A 9,474-nucleotide genomic window follows, 5' to 3' on the forward strand; every position below is an offset into this window, starting at 1 on the left:
CCCCCGCCAGCCTGGATATCAGTAAGTGGAAATTGCAAGTTACAGTCTTTGCAAAACCACACCAGAATCTGGGTAGAAGCATCCATGCTCTGGTGCTCTGTCTGGCTACAGGCGCAAGTGGAGGAGACAGAAGCAGTGCTGCCACGCATGTTGGTTTGTTACTTGTTTCATTGTGATAATGGCAGCTGAAAACGCTTTAATATTTGTTTGTAATACAGCCACATTCACAAATAAAGGCTTTTATTTTATTAAGAAAGTTTATTACCATCACTGTATCACATCATGTAACGTGTACTTCGAATAATAAACACATAAGGCAAAACTGGAAAATTATATCTAAAACACAATTTCTCAATCCATCTATTTACATCAATCCATAATGAACATCCACAGTTCTTGCCATATCGTGTATCCTTCCCCCCTTACATAAGAAATCATCTAATCCATAATTAAAATTCATGACAATCATCCTCTCATTCATTGCATACAGGGACAGTACTTCATTCATGGTTAACACTGCTGTAAAAACACATTCATAAACATGCAATTCTCCCTCTTCCATTGGTCCATACAAGTCCATAACGTGGTAACATAAAGCATCCCTGATTTCTGTTGCACATCACCCTGCTCTAGCTGTCATGGGTGTCTGGCTGGCTGAGTGTACCAAGTTAGCAATCTACTACTGTCAAAAGTCCATTCTGGGGACAAATGGTTTCACAAAGACTGAAGAGCTCAGCAAGCCACAGCAATACAGGCAGCATTGAGGACACTAGAATCCAAATGGTTCTGTAAACAGTACCAGCAGGATTTCAGTCTGCCAAACACAAATTCAACCACCATTCTACGCCAATTGAAAGTGTCATTAAATCTTCTTTTGCCAGGACCTCTAAGATCTGGAAACGTTTTCATAAGCCAATGCAAAAGGGGATACGCAGGGTCCCCTCGAACAACAGTGGAAACTGCTACTTCATTTATGATAATATCATTTGGTGGAAACAGTGTCATGTCCAGTACAGCCCATGTTGGCATCCATAAATCAGCCTGCATAAGAATGGAGTAGTAACCTTTGTGGCTGATGTATTCCTGTGCTCCTTGAGGAGGATGAACTATGAGCACAAGTCCCATCAATGGCCCCAGCACAATTTGGAAACCCCATTCTCTCAAAACCAGCAGTTACTTCAGGAATATTGTTTACGCCTGCCTCCTTGGGCACACTTCATTGCCATACACTTGATTGCCCCAGAAACCTCTGCCACCACTTTATCCACAGTTGACTTTCCATTGCCAAGCTGCTTAGCAATGGACTTGTAGCAGTCTGAGGTAGCCAGCTTCCAGATGGTTATAACAACTTGCTTCTGGACCAGTAGGGTGACAACATGCATGTATCATGATGCTGGAGGGTTGGAGCAAGCTGCTCACAAAGCTCCAGAAATGTAGCTATCTTTATGCTAAAATTTCTGGACCCATTGCTGGTTATCTATTTCTGGCGCACATGATAATGTGATCCCACCAGCCTGTGCTCCAGAATCTCCAATCCACATAGTGGGCATCAGTGACTGGACTGAAAGTCTTCAGCAACCTCAGCCAGTTTGAGTGTGTCATGTCTATATCATCCTCCTCTTCCAACAGGTGCCTTTGGTAGTTCAGAAAATGCTGCCAAAACATCCACTAGTATCTCATGGATGCTCTGCCTATTTCCTGAAACAGGAGTGAAAGTCCAAGCAAGATATATTCTTCAAATGTTGACTGCTCTATGTTGCTGGCTCTGGTTGCCAGGAGTGTGTAGACCCAGCAGACAGCTCAGCAAGTTGTGTTGGCAGGCTGTGACAACTTCCTGTAAAGTGCAGGGTGGACAGTCAAGTTTTTCGACACCACACCACGATCTAAGGGCTACAGTGGCTACAGCTGGAGAGGGAGCTAGGAAGCCTGGTGCAGGCTGATTTAACTCAGGTTTGTTTAATGCTGTGTGGATGCCTGAGCACAAGTGTGAGAACTGGGTTCAGCAATTCTAAACCTAGGGTCAATATTCAATGCAGCCGCTCAAGCCTGAGCATATAAATACGGAGCCAGCGGGCTTGAGTCCAGGCTTACATTGCAGTGTACACGTACCGACAGACATCTCCCCTCCAAATATTCCTGCTGCAACTAAAGTGCTGGGTTTAATGCAAGTTATTAAAGAAACAAGATGAAAAAAAACTAGCTTTACATCACTTGTGTCAACCAAAGTTTGCAGTGTAGACGTGGCCTAAGCATTGCAACACCTAAGTCCCTTTATGGATCCTGGCCAAAGTGTTTAACCCAAATGACTTGCCCAAAACAATACAGCAAGTCAGTGGCAGAACTTGGATCTTCTGACACCAAATCATGCGCCTTAACCAGGTGACCATGTTTCCTCTTCAAGAAGGAAAATATACTCTTCGACCTATGTTTTTACTAGCTGCCACAGGCTGTGCCCTGCTGAGAACCATTAGTTGTTCTGCTTGGAATCAAGTACATTCTCAAAGGTTCTAACTGCAGCTTGATGTGTGAGAGCAGTTTCAACAATGTTCTCAGTGAATCTCATCATATTGATAGAAGATCCAATGTTTCTCTTCTGTGAATTCCCCAGTCATTAAAGCAGTGGTCCCCAAACCGTGGGGCACTCTCCTCTAGAACGTTGGGAAGGTGCACAATGGAGTCTGGGGGGCAAGGAGGGAGCACTATGCTGCTCCACTCCGCTTCCAGCCACAGCTCTGCTCCGCCCCATCCCAGGTTTGGCCCCAGCCACAGCTCCATTCTTCCCCCTGCTACACCCACAGCCCAGCTCCAGCCCCAGCCCCAGTTCCAGCTCCAGCTCCAGCTCCACTCTACACTCTGCTCCACTCACAGCCCCGCTCCAGCCCCAGCTCCACTCTGTCCCCTGTTTCATCCACAGCCCAGCACTATCCTCATTCCCTCTCCACCCCCAGGCCAGCTCCACCTTAGCCCCAGCTCCTCCCCGATTCCGCAGTTCTGTCCCCAGCTCTGCCTTCAGCCCAAGCTCCTCTGCTGAGCCAACTGTCCTATAATGGAGGGTGGGGCATGGACAGAGTCCATCACTGGTAAAGGGGGCATGACAGGAAAAGTTTGGGCACCACTGCATTAAAGCTTCCAGGGCCATTAGAGCAGGGAATGGCTGTTACACTATGACTTTGTCTAGCCTAAGGTTTCAAGGTGCGATATGAGACTGAGTTGGCTCATTGACATGGAGCTAACATGATGTTTGCTGCCATCACATAGTTCACTCTGCTTGTTGTGTTCTATCCCTACCATGTGTCTGTTTTGTCTGCTTAAACAATATTGTCTCGTTGTTCCCTGCTCCTAACCCCCAGGGGTCTGTGTTATACTCAGATTACTAGCATTTTGAGACAGGAACTATCTTTTTGCTCTGTATTTACACCAGGCCTAGCACAGTGGGATCCTGGTCTATGACTGGGGCTCCTAGGGTAGGCGCTACAGTGAAGAGAAATAGATGATAATGAGTAATAGCTTCAAATTAACAACCTTCAAATCCTATCAAAATGAAGAGAATGTGCTAAACTGGTCAAGTTAAAGCCTAGCCCATTTTAACATAGCAAGGCTTTCTCTTCACTAGAGATTAGAAGGTGTTAGGGTGTGATATAGATAGAGTAACCTATCAAGGCATATTATAAAATGCTTCCAGCTAATCTTAGATAACCTAGAGATGACCAGAGCAATCACATTTCTGACCTGTGAGCCAGATCCCACTCACAAAGGTCTTCTGCGGGGTTCAGCCACCGGGCGTCAGCTACTAGGTGCCTGCTCCCTGCTGGGGGCTCTGCTGTAAGGTCAGCCCCGATACCCGGCTCCAGCTCCACCCGGTTGCTGGCGCTCCAGCACCTGTGTGTCCTGCCCAGTCACATATGCAGTGTTCCCATGCTAACCCATCTTTGAGCACCTCCACCCCACTCAGAGGACACTCTGCAGCCAGGGGAAAGGGATCACCTGGCAGCCAGAGAGCACAAGGGCTGGAGCTGCCAGGAGCCTGGGCCAGCCAGAGCTGGGTAGCAGGGTGGCCTTTACAACAGACTCCCAGTGGGAGCAGAAAGGAACTGATACTCAGCAGCAAATGGAGGCCCTCATCAGAGGCACCTGCTCCAGTGCTCCCATGTCAAGCCCTTCCCGCCCCTGAAGAGCATCCCCTAAGCAGTGCACACTGGTGCCAGGTCCAGGCAGAGACTGAGAGGTGCTTAGAGGCAGGGCAGCATCAGGACACTACAGCCTGGGACCAGGCAGGGGAGCGAGGGCTGAAGCTGCTGGGAGCCTGGGGCGGACCCAGAAGCAGAGCCAGAGCTAAGCAGCAAAGCTGCCAAGACAGTGGACTCCCAGCTGGGATAGGAGCCAGAGACAGGCAGGTGAGAACAGGGATGGGAAGGACTCTGAGAGGATTCACCCCCTGCTTCCCTGAGCCTCTCCTAATCCCCCTGCTGCCCTCAACACTGGCAGGGGCCCCAGAATTGGGGGGGCCCAGAAGTGTGAAGAAGAAGTGGTTCAGGACTATTAGAAAAGCTGGACGAGCACAAGTCTATGAGGTCAGATGCACTGCATCCAAGGGTGCTGAAGGAGTTGCAGATGTGATTGCAGAGCAATTGGCCATTATTTTTCAAACTCCTGGCGATGGGGGAGATCCTGGATGACTGGAAAAAGGCATGTAGTGCCTATCTTTAAAAAGAGAAGAGGAGGATCCGGGGAACTACAGGGAAATATCAGGGTTGGACTAGATAACCTCCTGAGGTCCCTTCCAACCCTGACAGTCTATGGTTCTATGAATAGTCATGTTATATCGAGATAGAAGGCAGCACCATCTGACATCCACCGTATGCATCCTGCGCTCCTTATCTTGATGCGTGCAGCTTTGGACAGAGGACCAGTAAGTAAATGTCCTGGCCCATGTGGAACTGGGAAACAACTTTGGACAGAAAAAGTGGGATGCCGGCGCAGCTGGACCTTGTCCTTTAGAACACCGTATATGGCGCTCTGACATGAGCGCTTGATCTCGGACACCACCACGCCAACGTTAAAGCAACCAAGGAATCTTGTAGGAAAGGAGCTGGAGGGAGCAGGAAGCTAGGGTTCAAAAGGAGGGCCTATAAGCTTCGAGAGCACCAGATTGAGGTCCCACAGGGGAACCGGGTCTTGGACATGTGGTACAGGTGCTCTAGACCAGACCTGCACAGCATAGTGCCCGTGAGCCGCATGTGGCTCGTGTGGGCTCACTGTGTGGCCCGTGGGTGTGTAGGCAAGCCAACGGCTGGCCGGTTGTTTGGCCGACCGGCAGTGGGGGAGGGGGACTAGTGAGCCGGCAGCACGGGTTAGGGGGCTGAGGAGGCGAGCAGGTGAGCCAGAAGCTGGGAGGGGGCTGGGAGGCGAGCAGGCGGGGAGACAGGTGAGCTGGCGGTGGGAGGGGCCTGAGAGGCAAATGGGAAGGGAGCAGGTGAGCAGCGGTGAGGGTGGGGGCTGAGGAGGCAAGTGGGCAGGGATGCAGTTGAGCGAGCAGTGGGGAGAGGGGGCTGAGGAGGCAAGCAGGTGGGGGGGCAGGTGAGCGCGGTGGGGGAGGGGGGCCTGAGGAGGCAAGCAGGGGGCAGGGGGGCAATTGGAAGAGGGAAATGGCAAAATGCCCCCGACGGTCCCAAATGTTCAACTAACTGCCCCAGGGTGGTAAAGAAAACTGGGTCATTAAGGCTTGGCAGTCTCTGAGGGGAAACACAGCTAATCCCCAGGACCCGACAGGCTGCTGTGTTTGGATCGGGGGTTCTTCAACTTTTTCATACTGTGGAAAACTGGTTAATGCAGGGATTGCCTCATCGGTTCATGTGCCTGTCGTCACTGCAGCAACTGCTTTCATGGAAAAGCCACCTTAGGAGGATGTTTAAATGTCTATTTAGCTTCTTTCTATCTTGCAGTCAGAAGAAGCTGGCCTCATGTGCACACACCCAGCTCTTTGGACTCAATCCCACCACACTTTGGGATCCTGTGCAGCCGAGTCTGTCCCCAGCAGCGCAAAGGCAAAGTGAGGACAGGATCAAATCAAATGCCCATCCCTGCATTAGAGAAGAGAGAACTATGACATGCTGCACATAAATCTGAACCACTTCATTAGGTGAAGAGTTAAGCTGTAAATTTTAGAGGAGCTCAGTTAAAAGCCAACCAACAAATCTCACTTACAAATACTCGACAGCGTCCCTAAAAACCCAAAGGCAAGACAGTCTAGAAATGAACAGTTCAGGGATCCAACCCCACAGCCCTATCATTCTTCTCTGTTCCTCACCCCCGTACCTGCCTTGCCCTGCCCTGCCCCCAAGAATCCTAGCCACATCCCACCCGACCCAGGCCCCCACCTCTTCCTTTGCATAGCAGCCCTTGCCATAGAGCCAGGGCTCAGCAGAAGGGCAGTTTAAATAATTTACAGAGTCAGTGTTATAAACATGACACAGGTCTTTGTGATCCCCCAGCTCTTTCCCAGTAACACCTAGAGGACCCCGTCCAACTCAGCCAGACACCTGGTGTTTGGGGCCAAGCCATTTTGGGGGTAGAAAACTAGGAAAATGTTCAGAAAGGGAATGAAGGATATTTGTGAAATACCTTAATTGCAAAACCCCTTTTCTGAAGGTTACCAAACCTCCCAGACAAATCCTACCTGGCCTAGGAGAGCTCAGGAGATCTGGTAATTTTTTGGAGAAGTTACACGGAAGTTAAAAATGGATCTTAGCTGTAAGTTAGGATCAGTCTGAACTATGGAGTGGCTACCACTGGCCCATTGCATCCGGGTGAGCGAGCAGCATTGGTCCTGATCTGGTCTGGCTCCCATCCCCTCTCCAAGGGTTGCAGCTGTCTGGGGGTGCCTGCCTTCCATGCCTTCCTCAGTCACACCTCATTCATTCAACAGGGCAATCAATTACAAAGTGGGAGGAAGATCTTAGTCTACTTCTAGCAAAAAGACATTTTTCTTTTACCTTAATTATACTACCTCAGGGGCCTGCAATAACATATTACCAAGGTTCAATACAAAGTCATATAAAAGTTATATAAAAATGCATAATGCAGAGATTTATCTACAACTGCATTGATTGACTGCTGTGTGCAGTAATATAGTAACCCCTGGGTCTTTGAATGAGGCTTTATACTGGGGGGAGGGAGCAAGAGGGCAAGCACCGAGTTGGAGGTGAGCGGGTGGGCAAGCGGCAGGTAGGCAAAGAGGTGAGCAGTGAGCCAGCAGGGATTCTAGGGGTGGGCATGGGGGTTTCTGGCAGGGAGGGAGGAGGTAAAAGAAAGCGAGTGGTGGGTGGAGGACTGACTAGGAGGGACGCAGTAACCCAGCGGGGGGCTAGGGGGTGAAGAGGGGTGTGATGGTGGGGCCGAGCAGGGAGGGGGTGGGTCCTATTTTACTGCTGTGATCTGGTCACCCTATGCACGCCGTTTCTTTCCACCTCTACACTACAGGCTTCCACACACTGTCAGTAACTTCCTAGTGTGCCGTACGCGCTGGCCAGGTAGACAGGAAAAGCCCTGTGAACTTTTGAATTTCATTTCCTGTTTGCCCAGCATGGAGCTCTGATCAGCATGGGTGGCCATGCAGTCCCAAATTCAAAAAGAGCTCCAGCATGGACGATACGGGAGATACTGGATCTGATCGCTGTATGAGGAGAGAAATTTGTTGCTCTACTGTATATCTTAAATTCGCACCAATTTAGGCAAGACTCGACGCGGCTCTAGTTGAATGACAACATAGGGGAAGGACTACGACGGTCATATAACTGATCTTTATGGAGCGCATGAGTGCCGACCACACAGACCAGAAAGAGGTCAGCACAGACACTCCACAGGGTTAATGCAGCAGCCAGACGGTACAGAACGACAGATAACCTGTCCATCACGCGTAGAAACAGAGAGATCATGTACTGCGCTGTTACTAATAATCTCAGCGAGCCAATATTGTAATTGCTGCCTATGTAGTAGCGGAGCAGTTCGAAGACAAGATCACCAAGAGAGAGTACTCATTAATGCCATTACACAACTACGGTTGCGTGAGAGTGATAAGTTATGATGAATACATGAGTTTTGTATACCACCCTATGCACTGCCAGAGCAATCCAGGGAAAAGGGCGGCAAGATGGTCTGCTGTTGCTTCACGGAGGAAGGAATGAGTGATGACATTTACCGAAAATCACCTGCGACACTGTTTTGCACCATCATGCATTGGGATCTCATCCAGAATTCGAATGGCAGGGAGACTGCGGGAACTATGGATAGCTGTGGGATAGAACCACGTGCAACGCCCAGAAATCGACGCAGCCTTGGTACATGGACGCACGAATTATTGCTTTGTGTGGCCACATGCCATCTGACTTTATACAATCTGTTTAACAACCGGTTTATGTAAAATCGGAATAATGCTGTAGTGAGACGTACCCTCAGACACACGCGACGAAGAATGCTGACATTTCTACCAATCTAAATGATCAGCTAAAGCAGAACAGTGGATTTCTGCTTTTACTCCCCAGGTATGGATGAAAGCACCGATTTAAAAGACACCACTCAAATTCTTATTGTTATTAGATGTATTGATAAAACTTTGAAAATTACTGAGAGCTGGCATGTACTCCATGCCAGGTTGCACAACCAGAAAAGAAATCTCCAGTGAAGTGATAAAGTGCATGAATGATAAGTCAGGATTAGATTCACAAACTTGGTGGCCATTTGTACAGTTATGTGCAGAAAAAATGTTGGAGCAATTACTCTTCTTGAAGGATTTATCGGAACAAATAACCAAACATCACTGCATTATACACAGCAAGTTTGTGAGCAAAGTCTTAAAATTTGAGATGTAATGTCAGTGGTAGTTTCCATTGTAAACTACATCGCCGCTAGAGGACTAAAAACATAGGACGTTTCAAGACTTCCTGAAGGGTAGATGCCGAACGCAGCAACTTAATCTACATACGGAAGTGAGGTGGTTGAGTCAGGAAGAGGGCTCCAGCGTTTAGTTGCTTGAAAGAGGAGGTAGCAAAATTCTAGAAAATGGCCAAATAAAATCCCAGAGCTTGAAAATGAGTCCTGGATCTTTTTCTTTTTGTGATATCACAGCACACCTGAAGATCTCAACATTCAACTTAGGGAAAAAATCAACTTCTATTTCAAATGTGTGCAGCAGTGAAAGCTTTCAACATGAAATGAAAGTTTTCAGAAGTCAGCTGCCAAAAGGTGAAATGTGTCACTTTCCCACTTGTGCACAGCATATCCCTCAGCACAAACACACTGAGTTAGAGAAAAACGTAAAGCACATCAATCTTTTGATTGAAGAATTTGACAGAAGACTACTTTTCTAAAGATGATGAACATCCAGTTGAAGCTGATTGAAGATCTCTTTTCTGGCACCACATTCCAGATGGAAGTACCTGACTTCAAGATTTGCAGTTGGAGGGTACTGAACTCAAC

General features: G+C 48.5%; 1 protein-coding gene and 1 long non-coding RNA gene across 3 annotated transcripts in view; one reads left to right on the top strand and one right to left on the bottom strand.

The window, feature by feature from the left end:
- CASR (calcium sensing receptor) overlaps positions 1–9,474 on the bottom strand; it is a 189,796-nt gene that overhangs the window by 97,268 nt on the left and 83,054 nt on the right. The window lies entirely within an intron of this gene.
- Positions 6,195–7,061, top strand: LOC142046175 (uncharacterized). Its single transcript, XR_012655084.1, has 2 exons — positions 6,195–6,501; positions 6,689–7,061. It is a non-coding gene; the product is annotated as an uncharacterized LOC142046175 (long non-coding RNA).

Source organism: Chelonoidis abingdonii, chromosome 1, assembly GCF_003597395.2.
Source record: "Chelonoidis abingdonii isolate Lonesome George chromosome 1, CheloAbing_2.0, whole genome shotgun sequence".
Taxonomy (NCBI): domain Eukaryota; kingdom Metazoa; phylum Chordata; order Testudines; family Testudinidae; genus Chelonoidis; species Chelonoidis abingdonii.